Raw genomic sequence first — 22855 nt, 5'->3', positions numbered from 1 at the left:
GTTAGTGTTATTTTGCTTTGTACTACTAACATCTTTTCCTCTTCATGTATGATAATAATTGTTTCCATTTAAATAATTAATAATCAGGGTCACCTGGGTGGCTCAGTAGGTTAAGTGTCTGACTCTTGATCTCAGCTCAGGTCTTGATCTCTGGGTCATGAGTTCAAGCCCCACCCATGTTGGGCTCCGTGATGGGTGTGAAGACTAATTAAAAATATAATAATAATTATAATATATATATATATATATATATATATATATATATATATATACATAACCTTCATTCCCGAAGGCCTGAATGGGAATGGCACGGTCCAGAGGGGACCGCGCCCTGGGGGAGTGCCCGGGCCTGCTCAGCCCTGGTGTCTCGTGGCGTCCCCGCGTCCGTTGTGGGTTACGCGGAGTCCTGCGGCCTCCTCCCGTGGATGGCAAAGTCAGTGGCTCCCAGGGCCGGCTTCAGGGCGCAGCGGTGTGGCACGGCGGTCCCCCTCCTCAGGGCCCTCCTGGCCGCTGGTCTCCGGAGGAAGGGCGCCCAGGGGTGGTGGCCTTTCAACAGGGGCTCTCAACAGGGCCCCGGCCAAAGAAGCTGCCCCCCAGCCCCCGCCCGGGCCTGCCACGGAGGCGTTGTCTCCTCGGGCACGGAGCTGGTGAGGCCAAAGTGACACCCCGGGAGGGATGTCATGCCCCTTGCAGTCGGGCACGGTGTGCCTCCCGTCCCCTCGGGTGGGCCGCAGGTTCCTCTGCGGTGACCTGGCAGGCAGGCGCGGGCCTGCGAGCCCTGAGGCCAGGCGCGGTGCCTCGGCCCCGCGGGCCGCTTGGCAGAGGTCCGTCTCCCGTGGCGAGGGCGACGTGATCTCCTCTCGCTGTGGCCCTGGCCTGCGGGGCTGCAGCCCTTGTGTTCCCTGTGAGGGCCACGCGGGTGTTCCTGGGCCGTGGGCAGGGGCCACGTCGCCTGCCGCGGGCCGCATCCTTGCAAAGGTCAAAGCCTGTCTGCGGCTGCCCTCCCTGGAGCTTCCGGCCGTCGGCGGCCCGGTCCATTTGGCAGAGCTGGCGGGAGGGAATTTCCATGCAGGTGGGAACACACTCCCACGGAGCGGGCAGCCCAGGGAATGCTCGTTCCCTTGCGGGCCGGGGCCCTGGCGCCCCGTGGCCGTGGCCTCGCCGACTCCCTGGTAGGGAACGCGCACGCGGCCCGGTGGGCTTTGGCGCCGGCGTTAGTTGGGGGCCGGGCCCGTGCAGCCTAGCCGCCGCGGCCATTCTGGCGGAGTGGAGGGGTGGGGGCACCGTTTGTCCTGTGGCCGCCTGGGAGGGCGCTGCCTCGTCCTCTGCCCCGTAGCCTGCGGGGCAGGCTATATATATATATATATATATATATATATATATATATATAAAATCAATTGAAAAATATGGCATTAGAGTGAAAATATAGCCAAGTTACTGCCATGACAGAATATCTCTCAATGTTTTGGGGCACTGAAAAGCAGAAAACATAGAGCTGTAATCTTTAAGAAATCCACATGGTGAACTCTGTATTTATCTCAAATTTCTGCTTGGAAATACTTTTCAAATTTCAAAAACAAGAATAAGTGATGAACCACAGGAATCTACCCCCAAAACCAAGAGCACCCTGTACACACTGTATGTTAGCCAATTTGACAATAGATTATATTAATCTTTTTTTCAAAAACAAGAAGAGAACTCAAAAGGAAAACTGAGTTCTAAGCCACTAAGGAGGAGGGAATTTGCAAAGCAGGATACAGAAGACAAGGGAGCATCACAGAAAGAAAGCTCTATGTATCTTCATAAAGAGTCCCTTGACTTTTTGACCAATTTTTAAGCTACTCATGCATATAATGAGGTTCCATAAGTCCTCTCAGAGAACAACTGCTGGGGGTTGTAAGCTGAATGGAGATTTCAAAGTTCCAAACATCCAGAGTAGTGAGACCCTGCTACATATCCCAAGCATTCCACTGAGATTCCAAAAAATCTACCAAGAAGTAATGGCTAGAATGGTGTAGTGTTATTCTAGCCTAATGGTTCTAAATTTGGAGTAATTTTATTCCCCAGGGGACATTTAGCAATGTTGAGAGCTATTTTGGTTGTCACACCTGTAAGGATGCTATTTGTATCTACTACATAAAGGCTAGGGATGTTGTTAAACATCCTATAATACACAAGATATCCCTCACCCTTCCTCAGCAAAGAATCATCTACTCTACAATTCAATAGTGCTGCTGTTGAGAAACACTGATCTAGTCCTGCTATTCCAGGCCTGCTAGTAAGTGATACTCTTGACCTACCCCAAAAAAGCTCAAAAACAAACCTCAATGGCTGCTGCCTAACTACTACTAAATTAACTGCCTATCAGAACAAAACTCAATATTTTTTAAAGTAAATCAGGATAATTCAGACTCACAAGAGAGGGTACACAAATCCAGCATATAATAAAAAATGATTAGACATACAAAGAAGCAATAAAATATCATCCAAAACCAGAAATGTGGGGAAGTAGTCAATATAAATAGACCCAAAGATGAAGGATATTGAGTTTTGCAAATAAAGATCTTCAGACACATGTTAAAAATATGCTCAAGAATGTAGAGGAAAAGGTGGACAGAATAAGTAAACAGATGGGCTATCTCAGCAAAGAAATAGAAAGTATAAATTGGAAATTTATAAAACTAAAGTTGGAAATTCTAGAATGGAAAAATTCAATGTCTGAAATAAAAATTAACCATCTGGGCTTAAAAGAAGATTGAACACTGCATAAGAAAATTTTAGTGAACTGGCTCAGTCAGTTAAGCATCTGACCCTTGATTTCAGCTCAGGTCATGTATGATCTCACAGTTCCTGAGTTTGAACCCTGCATCAGGCTCTGTACTTACAGCACAGTGCTGTAAGTACAGAGCCTGATTGGGATTCTCTGTCTCCCTCTCTCTCTCTGCCCCCCCACTCAAAAATAAACATTTTTTAAAAAAAAATTTTAAAGAGAAAATTTTAGTGAACTTGAAGACAAGTCAATAAAAGTTATCCTAATTAAAGCATGCAGAAGAAAAAAAGCACTGAATCAAAACAGTACAGTACTGGTCCAAACATAGACACATAGATCAGTGAAATAGAACAGAATCCAGAAATAAACCCATGCTTTTATGGTCAATTAATCTATGATAAAGATGCAAGACTATACAATGAGAAAAAGACAGTCTCTTCAGCAAATGGTGTTGGTAAAATTGGACAGCTACATTCAAAATAATGAAACGGGACCACTTTCTTACACCATACACAAAAATAAACTCAAAGTGGATTAAAGTCATAAATGTGAGACCTGAAACCATAAAAATTCTAGAAAATAACACAGGTAGTAATTTCTCTGACATTGGTTACATTTTTTTAGATGTCTTCTGAGGCAAAGGAAACAAAAACAAAAGTTAACTATTGAGACTACATCAAAATAAAAAGGAAAGAAACCATCAACAATAACAAAAAAAAAGACAACTTACTGAAAGGGAGAAGATATTTACAAATGATGTGTCCAATAAGAGGTTAATATCCAAAATATATAAAGAGCTTATACAACTCAACACACCCAAAACCACAAATAATTCAACTAAAAAATGGGTGGACATGAATAGACATTTTTCTAAGGAAGACATGCAGATGGAGCATGAAGAGATGCTCAATATCACTAATCATCAGGGAAAGGCAAATCAAAACCACAATGAGATATCACTTCATACCTGTCGGACTGGCTAAAATTAAAACACAAGAAATAACAAGTGTTAGCAAAAATGTAGAGAAAAAAGAACCTTTGTACACTGTTGGGGGAAAAGTAAATTGGTGCAGCCACTCTGGAAAACAGTGTGGAAGTTTCTCAAAAAACTAAAAATAGAGTTACTGGGTCACCTGGTGCTCAGTCGGTTGAGCATCTGATTCTTGATTTCAGCTTAGGTCATGATCCGAGGGTTATGAGCTCAAGCCCCATGCCAGGCTCTGCACTGAGCATGAAGCCTGATTAGGATTCTCTCTCTCTCTTTCTGCCCCCTTTCCATGCTCACGCTCTTTTTCTCTCTCTCTAAAATAAAAAAGAATATAATTTAAAAAATAAAAATACAAATAGAATTACCATACAATTCCATTACTGGAATCAGTAATTTATAGAATTGGTAATATATAGAATTACCAATAATTCCACTACTTAGTGCTCACCCCCCAAAAAATAAAAACATGAATTTAAAAAAATATATATGTACTTATGATTATTGTGGCATTATTTATTTATTATTTTTTTAATGTTTATTTATTTTTGAGACAGAGAGAGACAGAGCATGAACGGGGGAGGGTCAGAGAGAGAGGGAGACACAGAATCTGAAACAGGTTCCAGGCTCTGAGCCATCAGCACAGAGCCTGATGCAGGACTTGAACTCACGAACCATGAGATCATGACCTGAGCCGAAGTCGGACACTTAACTGACTGAGCCACCCAGGTGCCCCATATTGTGGCATTATTTATAACAGACAAGATATGAAAGCAATTTAAGGTCCATGCATAGATTAATAAAGAAGATGTGGTATATATGTACGATGGAATATTATTCAGCCATAAAAAAAGAAAAAAACCTTGCCATTTGCAACAACATAGATGTATCTAGAGGGTACAATGTTTTGTTTTTATTTTTTTAATGTTTATTTATTTTTGAGAGAGAGAGAGTGAGAAGGGGTGGGGCAGAAAGAGAGGGAGCACAGAATCTGAAGCAGGCTCCAGGCTCTTGAGCTGTCAGCACAGAGACTGATATGGGGCTTGAACCCACGAATGTGAGATCATGACCTGAGCCAAAGTCAGATGCTTAACTGACTGAGCCACCCAGGTGCCCCTAGAAGGTACAATATTAAGTGAAATAAGTCATAAAAAGACAAATACCATATGATTCACTCATATGTAGAATATAAGAAACAGAACAAAGACACATTACCTACAAAGGATAAGCAGTAACAATCACTAATGACATCTTATCAGAAACAATATGGTCCAGAAGACAATGTAATGATATCTTTAAAGTGCTAAAAGAAAAAACTGTCAACCCAGAATTTTATGTCTAGAGAAAATACTCTTCAAAAATAAGTTTTTTTAAGGGATTCCTGGATGGCTCAGTCAGTTAAGTATCCAACTCTTGGTTTTGGTTCAGGTCATGATCTTGTGTTTTGTGAGTTTGAGCCCTGCATCAGGCTCTGTGCTGGCAGCATGAAGCCTGCTTGATATTCTCTCTCTTCTCTCCCCTCACTCTGCCCCTCCCTCACTTGCTCTGCCTCTGTTTCCCTCAAATAAACAAATAAACTTCAAAAATAAGTTTTTAAAACAAAGGGAGACATTTTTAAACAAAGTGCAGCAAAGTTGCCACTATTTCAAGAATTGTTAAAGAGGTTATTTGAGCTGAAGGGAAATGATACCAGAGAAGAATTCAATTACAGGAAAAATGGGAAGCTTGCTGGAAAAGTGAAGTCATTGTTATCTTTTATCTGAAAACATCTTTCTAACTGGTCTCCCTGTGCTTTCTCTTGACTCCACTCAGGCAATTATGAAGGTTGGATTATCACCACAAAGACAAACCATATTAGGCCATCTATTCTGATGTCATAGGTGACCAAGATGTACAGGCAGCTAGAAGACTACAGCAATCTACCTAATGTGGTTCTCAAAAACAAACTGAGCTTATAAACCAATCCTCACCACAAATCAAAATCCTTTATGTGCCCCAGAATCCTGCATAACTTGGCCCCAACCAATGGCTCCAGCCTCACCTTGTCCCATGCTCCTTTCATTCTTTGCTCTGGTTGTGCTGTTTCTTCTGATTTCTTGAACAATGCACTGTTCTCTCCCACTAGATGGTCTTTGCATACACTTTGAAACTGTCTGTACTGTTCTCCCACCCCCACCTGCCTTTGCCAAACTAAATTGCCTCCCAGCTAATTATACTTTTCTCAGGGAAGCTGTCTCTGTGCTCCCTAATGTGTCTATCATGTACCTTTGAGGGAGGTTCACCTGCTAAAGAACAAAAAATGTTTGTTTGATTACTGGATTCATGTCTATTTCTGCATGACTGTAAGTTCTATGAGGGCAAAGTCAGGTCTTTGTTTTATCCTCTCACTATTATATCCCAGAGCTTAGTGGGATGTCTGGTCTTGAACAAATATTTGCAGAATAAAAGATTATTAAATACTGAAATAAAGAGGATTAGGGGATAGCTGTTAAAAAATAGAAAACAGGATAAAAATGGTATCACTTGTGATAAGCCTCACATCAGCAAACCAAGACTTATACAGAACCTAACTACAATTTCACCTTCCCAGAATATAACTTTTAGCCAGTCAACATAGAATTACCTGGGTAGCACTAGTGAAATAATCTGCTCGGTGGACCCTTTCCACTTTCCTTAGGAGGGTGACTTTGCCTGAGACAATGTATTCTCTTCTAATAATTTATTTTTCCAGCCTCCTTTCTGCCTTTAGAAAAACTGCCATTGAGGCACTTGAGTGGCTCAGTTGGTTAAGCATCCAACTCGCTCTGGTCATGATCTCGAGTCCCACGTTGAACTCTGTGCTGACAGCTCAGAGCCAGGAGCCTGTGCTTCAGATTCTGGGTCTCTCTCTCATTTTGCCCCTTCCCTGCTCACACTCTGTCTCTGTCTCTCTCAAAAGTAAATAAACATTAAAAAAATTTTTAGTAATCCCCCTACCATTTGTATAGCCTTTGAAAGCTCCCTTCTATTACTAGATAGGATGCTGCCTGATTCATAAAGTGTTGAATAAAACCAATTAGATCTTTAAATTTACTCAGTTGAATTTTTGTTATTTAACACAACCAAGTACCCTCTTCCTTTCTGCTGGCATTTGAAGCATGGTGTCCAGCTTAGGAAAGGGGTTCCAGAATGCCAGCCAGGGGCTACACTGGAGGAGATCAATCACTGAAGCTGGATTCTGTGCAGGGAGAATGGGGAATTGCTTTCACAGAAACATTATCTTTGAATTGGAAGAAAGATCCTCACTTATTTTAAATACAACTTAACTAGAAGTGGTGGGGAAGGAGACACACACATCCATAAACATGCATACCTCATACTGCACTGAAAGTTTTAGAAATAGCTGCAGAGTTGATGGCAACCCGCCAATGATTTATATCATTCTTTTCTATTCTTTGGGGAAAACAATTTACATGGATAAAAATTTGAAGAAGGTAATAACGAAAAAGTTAATTCCATTCAGCTGCATCAACTTCTTAATCTTGAAACTAAACCAAGAAAAAGAAAATATTGAGAGACCACCTTACTGTTCTCAAGAGCAAGTTGCATAATTTACATAGATGTCTGCTGTGAAATTGGATAAGGCCACAAAGTGCCTTTTTCTCCTTTAAAGGTCAAAATATGCATTTCTTTCTCCATATGTAGGAATAACATCAAATTTGCTACTAGCCATACTTCCAACATGTAAAAAATTTCTTTATAAACAGACTCCTGACATGAGTTGCTGAGTGCTTCCTTCATTTCTCATTTTAGAAAGTTTATACACCTCAAAAAAAAAGTGATCACATGCATTTATAATGACTGACATCTCAATTTTGTAAATTATATGCTAAGGCACAAGAAACACGATTCTCCTGCCTTTGAAAGTATCATTTGGCATATTTTATTCATCCTGCCTTTCATTTTTTTAAAGAGATCTTGCCTAGAGTGTGGAATAAATAGGTCTTTGTTAAGATCATCTTCTATTTTCTGAGACTGTTACAAAGTGTCCTATTCTGCCAGGCCCTATGACTCACTAAGAATTCCAGTGCTCACAAATGACAGAAGACAAGTCTGACACAGGACCTAATCCAGGTCTTCAAGCACACACTTCTTTGTTCTACAGAAGGATGGAGCTCAGACGCTCTTTCTTTCTACCTGCTGCATGGATGTGAACACACATATTAATATTCATGCCCTCAGATGCATATGCACACAGGTGCATGAGCACACACATACACACACATATACTTGCACACACACACACAAACACACACACACATTCACCACACATACACATGGGTTAAAGATGCCTCAAAAATAGATTTAGAATAGATTGTAGAATTTCCTTGAAGTAAAGGAGTTATTTAAGAGAGGTAGGATCTAGGGGTGTCTGGGTGGCTCAGTCAGTTAAGTGTCTGACTTCACCTCAGGTCATGATCTTATGGTTCATGGGTTCAAGTCCTGTGTCAGCCTCTGTGCTAACAGCTCAGAGCCTGGAGCCTGCTTCAGATTCTGTGTCTCCCTCTCTCTCTCTGTCCCTCCCCTGCTCATGTTCTGTCTCTCTCTGTTTCTCAAAAATAAATAAACGTTAAAAAATAATTAAAAAAAATAAAGGTAGGATCTAATCTTGATTAGGGCAGTTCAGATATGTTTTAACTAATGCAGTGCAGTGAATAAGTAAACCATAAAGGTTCCACTTAAATCTATGATTCTGTGCTATATGTGAGATTGAAATATCTCACATATCTCACAACTTAGCATTGCCAGATAAAATACAGGACTCCAAGCTAAATGTGAAATATTTGGGATATACTAATACTAAAACACTACTTGTCATCTATCTGAAATTCATAAGTAATAGGTGTGCTATATTTTAATTGACAAATCTGTCAGGCAGTCCTATAGTCAATGAACTGAACAGCAAGAAAGCTCTTAACATGAGCCCAAATTCACCTTTATCCTCATAATCCTGAGCTTTTACCTGAATTGGCTACTGTGGGCCCAGCCACAGCTTCCCTCAAGATGGGACAGTGCAGAGGTGCCTGAGTGGCTCAGTCGGTTAAGCATCTGACTTTGGTTTAGTTCATGATCTCAGGTTTGTGAGTTCGAGCTCCGTGCTTCTGATTCTGTGTCTCATTCTCTTTCTGCCCCTCCCCTGCTATCACTCTGTCTATCTCTGTCTCTCAAAAATAAATAAATGTAAATTTAAAAAAAAATTAAAGATGGGGAAGTGCAGAGAATCCCAGGATAAGGAGTAAGACCCACAGCACTCAGGGACCACATGGCCATAATATATGTGGCTGTCACCACAGCAGAGGGCTGAGCTCATGTTACTCAGCCAGCCAACCTGTGAGGGATATGGAGATGTTACCGCTCATCATGGACCTGGCTATTCACTTGCTCAGTGACCTCTGTTCCTCCATAAGCCTGTAGGCCTTGTCACACCCCCAGGAGCTCCATGCAGTGAATGGCTCACAGCAGGAGCCCCCACATCCAAATCCCCAATCTCTCCTCCTCACTTGTTTTCTTCTCAGTGAAGATTCACCACTGAAAATATCAGGGCTAAACTCAGTTTTTGTATACATCGTCTTGAATATTATTACTTAAATTTACCCACATTGACAGTCATTGTGAGAGAAATAGCCATTATCCAGCATTTACAATTGAAGAAACCAAGGTTGTGTCATAAATATATACTATGCTTTCCTGGACTCCATGTGAAAGACACAGAAGACATGACCCCTTGTTTATGGGAGCTGTGATCTAGCATGAGTGCAGAACATTTATATGTTATATGCACTTGTAGGTACACACACAATAGATCAAATGCAATTGTTAAATTCAGTTTGACCCATGAGCTCTTTGGACAAACAGAAATAACCCATACCCTCCTTTAATTTATCTGGGACATCTAAATGAATACTATGACTGGAAACAAATGAAAGCAATAGTAAGTGGAAATATGATTTTTCAAAAAACAAAATCTTCTATCCATATTTCCCTTCGACTCTGTTGAGAATCACAGAGGATGATGTTTTTCCTCTTTTGTAATATGTGTACACAACTACAAGGTTAAAGTCTGGCATTTTCCCAAGTGAATCCTGGCTTTAGGGAATATAGTCACAGAAATTATTCTACAATTATCATTTTTGCTTTGGTTTCTTGATATGTTCTCATGAACAATATCTTGAAACTTGTGGGTATCATTGGCTATGGAGCAGACTTCAAATCCTACAGATAGAGAGGGAGGGAGAGAGAGAATCCCAAGCAGGCTCCACACCATCTGTGAAGAGTGAGACATGGGTCTTGATCCCACAAACTCTTAGATCACCACCTGAGCCAAAATCCAGAGTTGGACACTTAACCCACTGAGCCACCCAAGCAGCCTGCCTACTCTACACATTTATTATAAATGGAATCATATAAAAATGTGGTCCCTCATGACTGGTTATTTCATTATGTTCAATATATTTCAATATGTTCATTATTTGTGGTTAATGCTTTGAAGTTCAGCATATTGTAGCACATATCAGTATTTCATTCCTTTCTTTCTAAAGCTGAGTAATATTCCATTGTATAGATACACCACATTTTTATTCTTCCATCATTTCATGGACATTCAGACTGTTTCCACTTTTTGGGCATTATTAATAATGCTGCCGTAAACATTGGTATGCACATTTTTTGTGGACAGATATATTCAAATCTTAGTCAAATACCTAGGAGTGGAATTGCTGGGTCATGTGGTAACTCTGTTTATCATTTTGAGAAATTGCCAAAATGTTTTCTAAACATTCCCTAAACATTCCCTCTGGCGATGTATGAGAGTTCTCAATACTTCTTAACGTTGATAGAAAAATATGTGTAAACATGTTTGCTAAAAGATTAATGACAAAGCTAGACAAACTAGACACAGGATAAATGAGTTCCAAATCATAATTTAAAGTGAACAAAGAAAAATCTAGCAATTAAAGATCTTTAAAAAGAAAATAGGGGCATCTGGGTGGCTCAGTTGGTTGAGTGACCAACTTCAGCTCAGGTCATGATCTCACAGTTCGTGGGTTCAGACTCCACATCAGGCTCTGTGCTGACAGTTCAGAGCCTGGAGCTTCAGATTCTGTGTCTCCCTCTCTCTCTCTCCCCTCCCCTACTTGCTCTCTTTCTCTCTCTCCTTCAAAAATAAACATTTAGAAAATAATAATAGTAAATTAAAAAAATGAAAAGAAAATATACAAGGGGTGCCCAGCTGGTTCAGTGAGTACAGCATGCAACTCTTGACCTTGGGATATGATTTCGAGTCCCATGTTGGGCATAGAGATTACTTAAAAATAAAATATTTTTAAAAAGAAATAAAAGTATAAAATTACTAAATTCTTGCATATTTCCAAGTATCAATGAACTGAAACATGGTGGCCATGAGTTCAGTGCATCAAATATTCCCCATTCCAGAGATAGGACTTTATTCCCACCTCCTTGCAGTGAGATGTGGCCACACAGAATTCTTTGACCACCAAAGTGTGAGCAGAAGTGATGTGTATCATTGCTGGGCAGAAGCTTTAAGGATTGATGTGGGATTTACAGTGGGCTCTTGCTCCCTGCCACAGAAACCATCCACACTCCAGATGGCACATTCCTGACAGTCTGGGGACCAAAATGACCACAATGTAGAAACCCAACCAATTGTAGACATGTGCCATGAAGAAGAAAAAATCTCTACTTCTTTAAACCAAGACATTTTGGAGTTATTACCACAGCAAAACCTAATCTATCACACACACACAAAAATTAGTATCAGGATTGGGGGCATCATGAAAAATTTAGAATATGTGACATTAACTTAGGTGCCAGGCAGCATACTTGTGAGAAAATTGTTATTGAAGGCCAAAAGGATCACAATCTATGTAATACAGTAGCAAAATATCTAGTAAAGCCATTATTTGTAATGACTCAGGAGTCAGATCATAAGCCTAATGAATTTATAGCTCAAGGGGAAGAGGTTGGAAAATGGAACTAGTCTACACTAGTTGTGACAGGTTGCAGTTAGTACATTTTTATGAAAAAATAAAATGAGTGCAGAAATGAAATGGCAGTAGGAATAAAAGAAAATAGAGTCTAAAAAGTCATGAATTTGCAGAGTTGGAAGTGGGAACTTTTTCTCCATTCCAAATGGTAAAAGATAAAACTGAATGGCCTCTTAAGAGTTCTGCCCCTCAGTTTAGGGGCAGTTTAGGCTTCCAAGATGAGGCGACCTTCAAGCTTCATTTTGAAATATAATCAGTGATCTACCAAGTTGTAAAAACAATGAAGACTGTTCCAAACAGAGAAGATCCATGGACAAGAGAAAATACTTGTGAAGCAACTTGGAGGAAATACAAATAGTCAGTACTGCATCACAATAGTTTCCAAATCCTCCCAAGCTGAGAATACTTTTATTCAATGTCAGGATCTAAAACTGATGAAAGCAGACTTATTCCAGACTCCATAGATCACATTTTAAAATCACCTGAATAAGTTGCCAGTCTTGAAGGGCTATGTCACCTCTCAATGCCAAACCAAGAGAAAACAGGATCAGATCTAGTGGAGGAGTAACAGAAGAGTGAGAAGGGGGTCACTATAGGTAAATTGACCTAATAAGAGATTCTTTCAATAGTCAGAGCGTGAGAGAATGGGGTCCTGAAATTCACAATGGCTCTGAGGATAACTTAGAGGGGATGTATTTCAGAGATATTTAGGAGAGAGACTCAACAGAACTGGACCACTGATTACATGGAGGTAGGCAGAAGGATAGGAAGAGGATAGGGTCAATAATAATTTCCAGATTTCCAATTTGGGGGACAGGATGAGTACAGTTACTAACAACCAATACAGGGAATACAAGGTGAGCAAGGATGGCAATCAGGAGCAAAGGGATTGAGTTTATTTACGAATATGTTGAGTTTGGAAAATCTGCATTATAGCCAGTTTTAAGTGTCCCATTGAAATTTAACACACAAAGAAGTTGGGAACTCTAGGCAGTGCTAAATGTTGGACATTGCTTAAATATCAGAAGAAGATATTTAGCACCACCATCTCACCCCCAACATGTCCCCCCACCAAGAGCCAGCCCCACTCCATTCTTTCTGCCCACAGAAGGGGATCCAGTGTGTTAGTATCCAGAGTCGGCCAATGTTAAAGTTGAGCAGCAGAGAACTGTCTGTCACCATCTGGGAAGGAGAGAAGGGGGGAGAATTTTTCACTATTTCTCCTTTTATTCCTGCCCCAGAAATCCTTTTATAGATTAAGTAAACCAGTGTTTACAGATGCGTTTGCAGCTCCTATTAGCCAGGGCTCTATCTCAAGGATGGTTAGACACTGATTGTGAAGAAATCAGCAGGCAAGGCAGGATGTTTGATGATTTCAGCTTATCATGGAGATAGACCCCACAAGGACTCCTCTGAGTCAACAGCATGACAAAAAAAAATCCTTAAACAATTCCATTCCAATTACCAGTTGCTGAGAAAATAAAACTAAACCTCCTATTTTTGACTGGTCCAAGTGAGAATCATTTAATGATTATAGAATTACGTGCTCCTAAGGGTTAGGTTTCCTGGGAAACAGACTCTGAGAACTGTGTGCAGGAGGTTCATTGGGAGTGCTCTCAGGAACCACACTGTGAGAGGGAGGAAAGCAAGAAAGGGCAGAGGGAGTGAGTGCACCATGATACCTCGGTCCAGCTCATCTTTGAGGCAAGAGAGCTGGGGCTTTGTATTCACCTATGGACGAGTCACTGGGTGCAAGTGGCTTCCAGGGAGCAGGTATGATCTAGACATGTCAATTCCCCAGTGTTTTTTTTTTTTATCTGAGTAAATGGTGATGGGTCTCTTTGGGGAAGGACCAGGCATGTCATTATCACATATCCTTCCCATGGTGACATAGGGTCATTTTTCCTGGGTACCCAGCCTCTCTTTTAGTCAATGGGGTTCAGATTCAAGTTTCTAGAATCATTAACTGAAATATAAGCTGAAGATAAGATTTTTTATGGAGTACTTTGCCTCAGAAATGTATATATTATTTTTAAGAACTCAGATTTTTTTTCAGAGCAATCTCAACATAGAGAATGAAAACTGATGATCTTACATTCAGCACAAGAATTTTTTTTATATGTTTAAGCCCAGAAAAAGAAGTCTATGCATTACATGTACACGCCTATTAAAGCCTGTGTGCCTCTATATGTGTCTGTGTGTGTGTGTTTCAATTTTTCCCTGATGAAAAATAGTGTTTCTTTATGGAACCCCTGTTAAATTCCAGCTTTTGTTACATGAAACAAATTTCATTTGTTTCTTGCTCACTTCTTTTCCCCCATCATCATTCTAGACCCCAATTTCTATTTGAGTCAACAGGAGCATGTGCACAATGTATCACTCAGCAGACATCACTGTCCTGAAATAGACACCCCTAGTTTTTGCCAGTACTGTCCATGGAAGTTATGACAATAATGCAAGGACAACCAGAATCATAGATGATGAATGATGAATTACAAATGTAATTTAAATGATGTAATAAGATTACTACATTAAATACAACAGGCCCAGTTAAATTTAACTTTCAGATCAACTACACACACACACACACACACACACACACATACACTTGTATATCAACTATATATATCTATATTATATATATAACTATACATTATATATATATATATATATATATATATATATATATTAGTGTAAGTATGCCCTATGCAATATTTGAGACATACACTAAAATTCACTTATTTTTTATTAATATTAATTCAAATTTACTGGACATCTTGTATTTGTTTGTTTTGCAAACTCTGATACGCCTACTATATATAATCAGTAGACATAATTCTTCCACATTTCTTACTTTTACTTCTGCCCTTCAGTTTTATCTGTCATTGAAATCCATGTTGCCTTTCCTGCTTGAAGAGAAGTATTAGGATCACAGAAAATACTGAAGATAACAGACAAGGGGGCACATCTGGTTTTACCATTTATATGATAGAAAAGTTGGAACCAAACTGTCTTCTCATCTTAACACTCAAGTTTGTTCAGAAGTTTAAACATTCTTGGCAGAACTTTTCTTTTGAATAACCATCACACACACAGATATACAATACCAGGGTTTTTCTGATCTGCTCTCATGGTATATCATAAAATGAATCATCTCAAATGCTAACACCTCAACCTTTACATAATGCACAATTTTTACTACATTATCCCAAAGTGCTAGGACTTAGAATAATTGTTGATGACTGCTCTCTTATGTCTTTGTGTCATCTGGTCAGTTCTGGTACACAGGCCAGACTCAGTGAAGCTTGGCTGAACTTCTCTGGGCAGCTGCTATCAGCAGGCTGTTCAGGGAGGGAGTGGTTGTGCTAGGAAGTGTCACTTGTCTGGGAGCAGGTAGGCTGTTGGCAGAGTGGAAGTAATGGAGACTTCTGTCTCCTGTCACCCATTAGACTAGCTCAGAATTGGCAGGGGTCCAAGAGAGACTCAGCCAAGGCTCTGTGAGGCAGAGTCAAAATTACCTTTTCTTCTTCTGCATTCTATTAGCCAACACATGTAAAAACCAGACAGAGGGGAAAATGGATTTAATTTTCTGCTGGGAAGAGCTGCAAAAGACATGGATAATGGAAGGGCTAGAGAACTGGATTTATATTTCTAATCAATCTCCCCATCTTTAAATACAATGATGAACATGCAGACATTTTATGGGGGAGAAAAGAGCTTTCTCAGTGAAAAAAACCATGGATTGACTTATATCCTGCCACAAGTTTCTTATTCTGGTACCTGGTCCAGAATAGTTACCTGTCACTGTCACATCAACATCTGAACAACCTCTTATGCAAAACTAAAAAGTTCTAAACCACCTTTGTTAAGTAGGTTATCCTTCATGGCTTCATGCAATTCAGAGCTTGTTGTGTTTATTAATAATAAAGCTGAAAGATAAACTTCTTCCTTCACACCACCACCATATTCAGTTGGACATTTACCAAAAGGGCTACTATTATGTTTACATTATCTGTGCTTTCATCAGGAAAAATAGAGAACTATGTCACTAGCTGTACTTGTCATATTGGTGGTACTTCTGTATACTTCTTGCTTCATATTCACCCAGCATTTCCAAGGACTATATCAATACTATTTTTCACAAGTATCACCTTGTAGTCTAACCTCCTAAAGTTCAGCTTTATTAGAAGACAGCAAAGTACTAATGTTTAGATGTGTAATATTAAACATCTGATACTATTGTCTTTAAATTCCATATTTTCTCTAATTTTTTTGTTTTTTGACAAATTCTTCATTTCCTGTGTGAAACCGCCTAAATGTTGTGTTTTTTCCATATTTACACATTTTCTTTCTTTTTGTTTATTTTTTTGTTTATTTTTCCCCTCAAAATTTCAATGTAATTTATTGTCAAGTTAGCCAACATACAGTGTATACAATGTGCTCTTGGCTTCAGTAGATTTCCATGATTCATTACTTACATACAACACCCAGTGCTCATCCCAACAAGTGCCCTACTCAATGCCCATCACCCATTTCCCTTCTCCCCCTCCCTCCCGCCCATCAACCCTCAGTTTGTTCTTTGTATTTAAGAACATCGTATGGTTTCTCTCCCTCTATGTTTGAAACTATTTTTCCCCTTCCATTCCCCCATGGTCTGCTGTTAAGTTTCTCAAATTACACATTGAGTGAAACATATGATATCTATCTTTCTCTGACTGGCTTATTTCACTTAGCATAATACCCTCCAGTTTCATCCATGTTGCTGCAAATGGCAAGATTTCATTCTTTCTCATTGCCAAGTAGTATTCCATTGTTTATATAAACCACATCTTCTTTATTCATTCATCTGTTGATGGACATTGGGCTCTTTCCATAATTTGGCTCTTGTTGAAAGTGCTGCTATAAACATTGGGGTACATGTGCACCTATGAATCAGCACTCCTGTATCCTTTGGATAAATCCCTAGTAATGCTATTGCTGAGTTGTCAGGTAATTCTATTTTTAGTTTTTTTGAGGAACCTCCGCACTGGTTTCCAGAGTGGCTGCACACGTTTGCATTCCTACCAACACTGAAAGAGGGTCCCTGTTTCTCCACATGCTAGTCAACATCTGATGTTTCCTAAGTTGTTAATTTTAGCCATTCTGACTGGTGTGAGGTGGTATCACAATGTGGTTTTGATTTGTATTTCCCTGATGATGAGTGATGTTGAGCATCATTTCTTGTGCCTGTTGGCCATCTAGATATCTTCTTTGGAAAAATGTCTATTCATGTCTTCTGCCCATTTCCTCACTGTATTATTTGTTTTTTGGGTGTGGAGTTTGGTGAGTTCTTTATAGATTTTGGATACTAACCCTTTATCCAATATGTCATTTGCAAATATCTTCTCCCATTCTGTACATTACCTTTTGGTTTTCTTGATGGTTTCTTTTTCAGTTCAGAAGCTTTTTATCTTGATGAGGTCCCAATAGTTCATTTTTACTTTTATTTCCCTTGCTTTCAGAGATGTGTCGAGCAAGAAATTGTTGTTGCTGTAGTCAAAGAGGTTGTTGCCTGTTTTTTCCTCTAGGCTTTTGGTGGTTTCCTGTCTCACATTTAGGTTTTTCATCATTTTGAGTTTATTTTTGTGTATGGTGTAATAAAGTGGTCTAGTTTCATTCTTCTGCATGCTGCTGTCCAATTCTCCCAGCACCATTTGCTAAAGAGAGTGAATTTTTTCCATTGGATACTCTCTCCTGCTTTGTCATAGATTAGTTGACCATACATTTGTGGGTCCAATTCTGGGTTCTCTATTCTATTCCACTGGTCTATGTGTCTGTCCTTGTGCCAAAACCATACTTTCTTGGTGATTACAGCTTTTTAGTAAAGGCTAAAGTCCTCTACTCTAGGACTGTGATGCCTCCTGTTTTGGTTTTCTTTTTCAACATTACTTTGGCTATTTGGGATCTTTTGTGTTTCCATACAAATTTCAGGGTTGTTTGTTCTATCTCTGAGAAGAATATCAATGCAATTTTTATTAGGATTTCATGTAGATTGTTTTGGGTAGTATTGGCATTTTTACAATATTTATTCTTCCAATCCATGAACATGGAATGTTTTTCCATTTCTTTGTGTCTTCTTCAATTTCTTCCATAAGTTTCCTATAGTTTTCATAATACAGATCTTTTACATCTCTGGTTAGGTTTATTCTTAGGTATCTTATGGTTCTTGGTGCAATTATAAATGGGATAGAAACCACTTACATTTTGAATGTGTCTTAGCTTCACTAGTCAGTGTATCTCTACAAATAAGACACCAGGGGTTTCCTCTCTCACTTTCAACCACAGCCATAAAAGCAAATTCAGATTGCACAACATTATGAAGTGAATTGTACTCTGTAAAATGGTTACTTTTATGTTAGGTGAATTTCACCTCAATTTTTTAAAAAAAACTTTAAAGAGGAGTTCTGGAAGATGGCGGCGTAGGAGGACGCTGGGCTCACTGCGCGTCCTGCTGATCACTTAGATTCCACCTACACCTGCCTAAAGAACCCAGAAAACCGCCAGAGGATTAGCAGAACGGAGTCTCCGGAGCCAAGCGCAGACGAGAGGCCCACGGAAGAGGGTAGGAAGGGCGGCGAGGCGGTGCGCGCTCCACGGACTGGCGGGAGGCAGCCGGGGCGGAGGGGCGGCTCGCTGGCCAAGCAGAGCCCCCGAGGCTGGCTGGCAAAAGCGGAGGGGCCGGACAGACTGTGTTCCGACAGCAAGCGCGACTTAGCGTCTGGGAGGTCATAAGTTAACAGCTCTGCTCAGAAAGCAGGAAGGCTGGAGGACAAAGGGAGGGAGAGCTGCTGAGCCCCCGGACTGCAGAGCTCAGCTTGGAGGGGAACAAAGGCGCTCGCCAGCGCCATCTCCCCCGCCCATCCCCCAGCCAAAATCCCAAAGAGAACCAGTTCCTGCCAGGGAACTTGCTCGCTCCGCGCAAACACCCAACTCTGTGCTTCTGCGGAGCCAAACCTCCGGCAGTGGATCTGACTCCCTCCCGCTGCCACAGGGCCCCTCCTGAAGTGGATCACCTAAGGAGAAGCGAGCTAAGCCTGCCCCTCCCGCCCCCATGCACCTTGCCTACCCACCCCAGCTAATACGCCAGCTCCCCAGCACCACAAGCCTGGCAGTGTGCAAGTAGACCAGACAGGCCACACCACCCCACAGTGAATCCTGCCCCTAGGAGAGGGGAAAAGAAGGCACACACCAGTCTGACTGTGGCCCCAGCGGTGGGCTGGGGGCAGACATCAGGTCGGACTGCGCCCCACCCACCAACTCCAGTTATACACCACAGCACGGGGGAAGTGCCCTGCAGGTCCTCACCGCTCCAGGGACTATCCAAAATGACCAAACAGAAGAATTCCCCTCAGAAGAATCTCCAGGAAATAACAACAGCTAATGAACTGATCAAAAAGGATTTAAATAATATAACAGAAAGTGAATTTAGAATAATAGTCATAAAATTAATCACTGGGCTTGAAAACAGTATAGAGGACAGCAGAGAATCTCTTGCCACAGAGATAAAGGGACTAAGGAACAGTCACGAGGAGCTGAAAAGCGCTTTAAACGAAATGCAAAACAAAATGGAAACCACGACGGCTCGGATTGAAGAGGCAGAGGAGAGAATAGGTGAACTAGAAGATAAAGTTATGGAGAAAGAGGAAGCTGAAAGAAAGAGAGATAAAAAAATCCAGGAGTATGAGGGAAAAATTAGAGAACTAAGTGATACACTAAAAAGAAATAATATATGCATAATTGGTATCCCAGAGGAGGAAGAGAGAGGGAAAGGTGCTGAAGGGGTACTTGAAGAAATTATAGCTGAGAACTTCCCTGAACTGGGGAAGGAAAAAGGCATTGAAATCCAAGAGGCACAGAGAACTCCCTTCAGACGTAACTTGAATCGATCTTCTGCACGACATATCATAGTGAAACTGGCAAAATACAAGGATAAAGAGAAAATTCTGAAAGAAGCAAGGGATAAACGTGCCCTCACATATAAAGGGAGACCTCTAAGACTCGTGACTGATCTCTCCTTTGAAACTTGGCAGGCCAGAAAGGCTTGGCACGATATCTTCAGTGTGCTAAACAGAAAAAATATGCAGCCGAGAATCCTTTATCCAGCAAGTCTGTCATTTAGAATAGAAGGAGAGATAAAGGTCTTCCCAAACAAACAAAAACTGAAGGAATTTGTCACCACAAAACCAGCCCTACAAGAGATCCTAAGGGGGATCCTGTGAGACAAAGTACCAGAGACATCACTACAAGCATAAAACATACAGACATCACAATGACTCTAAACCCGTATCTTTCTATAATAACACTGAATGTAAATGGATTAAATGTGCCAACCAAAAGACATAGGGTATCAGAATGGATAAAAAAACAAGACCCATCTATTTGCTGTCTACAAGAGACTCATTTGAGATCTGAGGACACCTTTAGATTGAGAGTGAGGGGATGGAGAATTATTTATCATGCTACTGGAAGCCAAAAGAAAGCTGGAGTAGCCATACTTATATCAGACAAACTAGACTTTAAATTAAAGGCTGTAACAAGAGATGAAGAAGGGCATTATATAATAATTACAGGGTCTATCCATCAGGAAGAGCTAACAATTATAAATGTCTATGCGCCAAATACCGGAGCCCCCAGATATATAAAAAAAACTTTAAAAATCACAAATTCAGTACAAGATAAATAGTACTTCTGAGTAATTTGAGGGCAAACCTATTTGGTCTTCATTTTCTCCGATCACTGCCATTGTCACCAGTTGGTTTACAATGCGTGTCTTTTCTTTTTTTTATTTAAAAAAAACTTTAATGTTTATTTTTGAGAGAGAGAGAAAGAGTGTGAGTCAGGGAGGGGCAGAGAGAGAGAGAGAGAGAGAGTGAGGGAGATGTAGAATCCGAAGCAGGCTCCAGACTCTTGAGCTGTCAGCATAGAGCCAGACATGGGGCTTGAAACCGTGAGATCATGACCTGAGCCAAAGTTGGATGCTTAACTGACTGAGCCACGCAGGCACCCACAATGTGTGTCTTTTCTTAAGAAATAATCCAATAAAATTTGTTCCACTTTCAGTAAATTAGGATTAAAAATAAGTAATATGAATTTCACTTAGTTATGTTAACACTAGCTTGATTTTAAATTACAATGATTGTGGTTAATGTTTTGGCAGATTCAAGAGGGAAGTATAGGTATCAGCTGCTCAGGTCTCCATGACCCTGAAGATGCAGGAAGGAGTACCTGACCTTCAAGGTGTCCCATTTAAGCAACACTGAATGCCTTCAGACTTCTCCAAAAAACACTGACTGAGACACAAGCCATGTCACCATGGTTGTGGCTGAGCTGGAGAAGATCTTAAGCAGCTGCCCAGGTGAAGAATCCGTGGTCAGCCTTCTGGATGGCACAGTGGAAAAACTGAGCATCCCCAAGGCAGGTGGTGGAGTCCATCCAAGTGAAGGAGGAGAGTACCAAGCTGTGCAAGCACAGAATCTAGCACCTTAAGGAGCATAGCAGCAACCAGACCCTGGCAGCCAGCATGAGGAAGAGAAAGCACATGGACCATACAATGGCAGGGCACCTGTTTTGCTGCGGCTACATCTCAGTGAATTAGCACACCAGAGTGGCATAGAGAGCTGGTTGGACCCAGCCAAGGTGGCTGATGCTGAGCCAGAAGTTCCAGTACAACTACCACCTGCACCAGCTGGGGGACAATTCTGTGTTCACCATCACACCAACTTCCCAGCCATAAGGACACCACAATATTCCAAGGGGGACAGCAGCTTCAGGAGCCCCCACTGGCCCATGTGCAGCCACTTTCTGAACAAGCAGGCATAGCCCCTGCCCTTGGCCCACTGCCCCAACTCCCACCTGCTCTGCAGACCTCAGACATCTCAATGATGGAGAACAACCGGCCCCCGAGGCTGCCCAACAGCTATAGCTACAACCCTTTGCTGTCTGTCCAGCAAGAACCAAAGAAGTGTTGCACTTCTCACAATCCAAGAAAGTGTACATCATGTAGGCACCCCACACACACCTGTGTGCCCCATGCCTTCGCACTCCAGCCTGGCCTGCCAACCTGTGTTTCTGTTTCTTGTGACCCAAGATCAGTGAGCGATGGTAACTACTCCTAGAAAGAGAGGAGTCAGATCAAGAGCACATCTGTGCTTGGAGGTATGTTTCCACTGGTAGAATTCTGAAGCACGCGTGAGCTACTTGATGCCTTCGCCTTCCCTTTCAGAGAGAGACTTTCCTGCCCGGGAGCTTCCACCACTCCAGAAACAAAAGTCGGTTATTTCCTGCACCCCTGACCCTTGTGTCCTCCTTCTGTCGCCCCTCCTTCCCATCACCAACCAACATGCCAGGAAGGGTGGCAGCCATGCCCAACGAGCATGCCTTGTAGAGGCATCCAGCAGAGTTGCGTCCTTGGGACCTGGCTTTGGGTGTTCCAGGTTCAATGTCAGGTCATTCGTGCCACCTTATCTCCTCCTTGAGAATGTGTTCACATGGAAATCCACTGGGCCAAGTTCTGCAGAGAACTTTCCTGCCTATGGTTCCCTAACTGTAGATCTAATGCTGATCCTTACAGTAACTTGTAGTTCAATTGAAGTAAACACCTGTGACTTTTCAAATCAAATGATCTACTGTAGTTTACAAAAAACCATATGGTAGAGGTTTGTATTTAGCACTTATTTTTGCATGTTGATGTTGATTAGTTAATAAACTGTAAATGTAAAGCATAATAAAAATATTTTCTATTTCTTGAAAAAATAAACTACAATGACAGTAAAAAAAAACAAATGTTATGGACAAAATGTTTCCATTTTCTGATGCATAAGCATGCATTGTAGTTGAAAAATCACCATTAAAGTTCGCACACTGTAATGTGATCCCTATGTACATGGCTAGTCTGAAGCTCACACTGTAAGCAACTTATCCCCAACTCCTGAACTGGTCAATACCTACTCACTGAGACAATCCCTTGAATACACATAGGGTTGTTGGGAAACATAGTGTCACGTTTCCATAAAAATTTCT

General features: G+C 41.1%; 1 pseudogene; it reads left to right on the top strand.

Annotated features, from left to right (window-relative positions):
* The first annotated feature begins 1109 nt into the window (after positions 1–1109).
* Positions 1110–21775, top strand: LOC131517899 (E3 ubiquitin-protein transferase MAEA-like; annotated as a pseudogene).
* Positions 21776–22855: the final 1080 nt, after the last annotated feature.

Source organism: Neofelis nebulosa, chromosome 7 (assembly GCF_028018385.1).
Source record: "Neofelis nebulosa isolate mNeoNeb1 chromosome 7, mNeoNeb1.pri, whole genome shotgun sequence".
In the NCBI taxonomy this organism is placed as follows: domain Eukaryota; kingdom Metazoa; phylum Chordata; class Mammalia; order Carnivora; family Felidae; genus Neofelis; species Neofelis nebulosa.
This window is presented reverse-complemented; position numbering and strand designations above follow the sequence as displayed.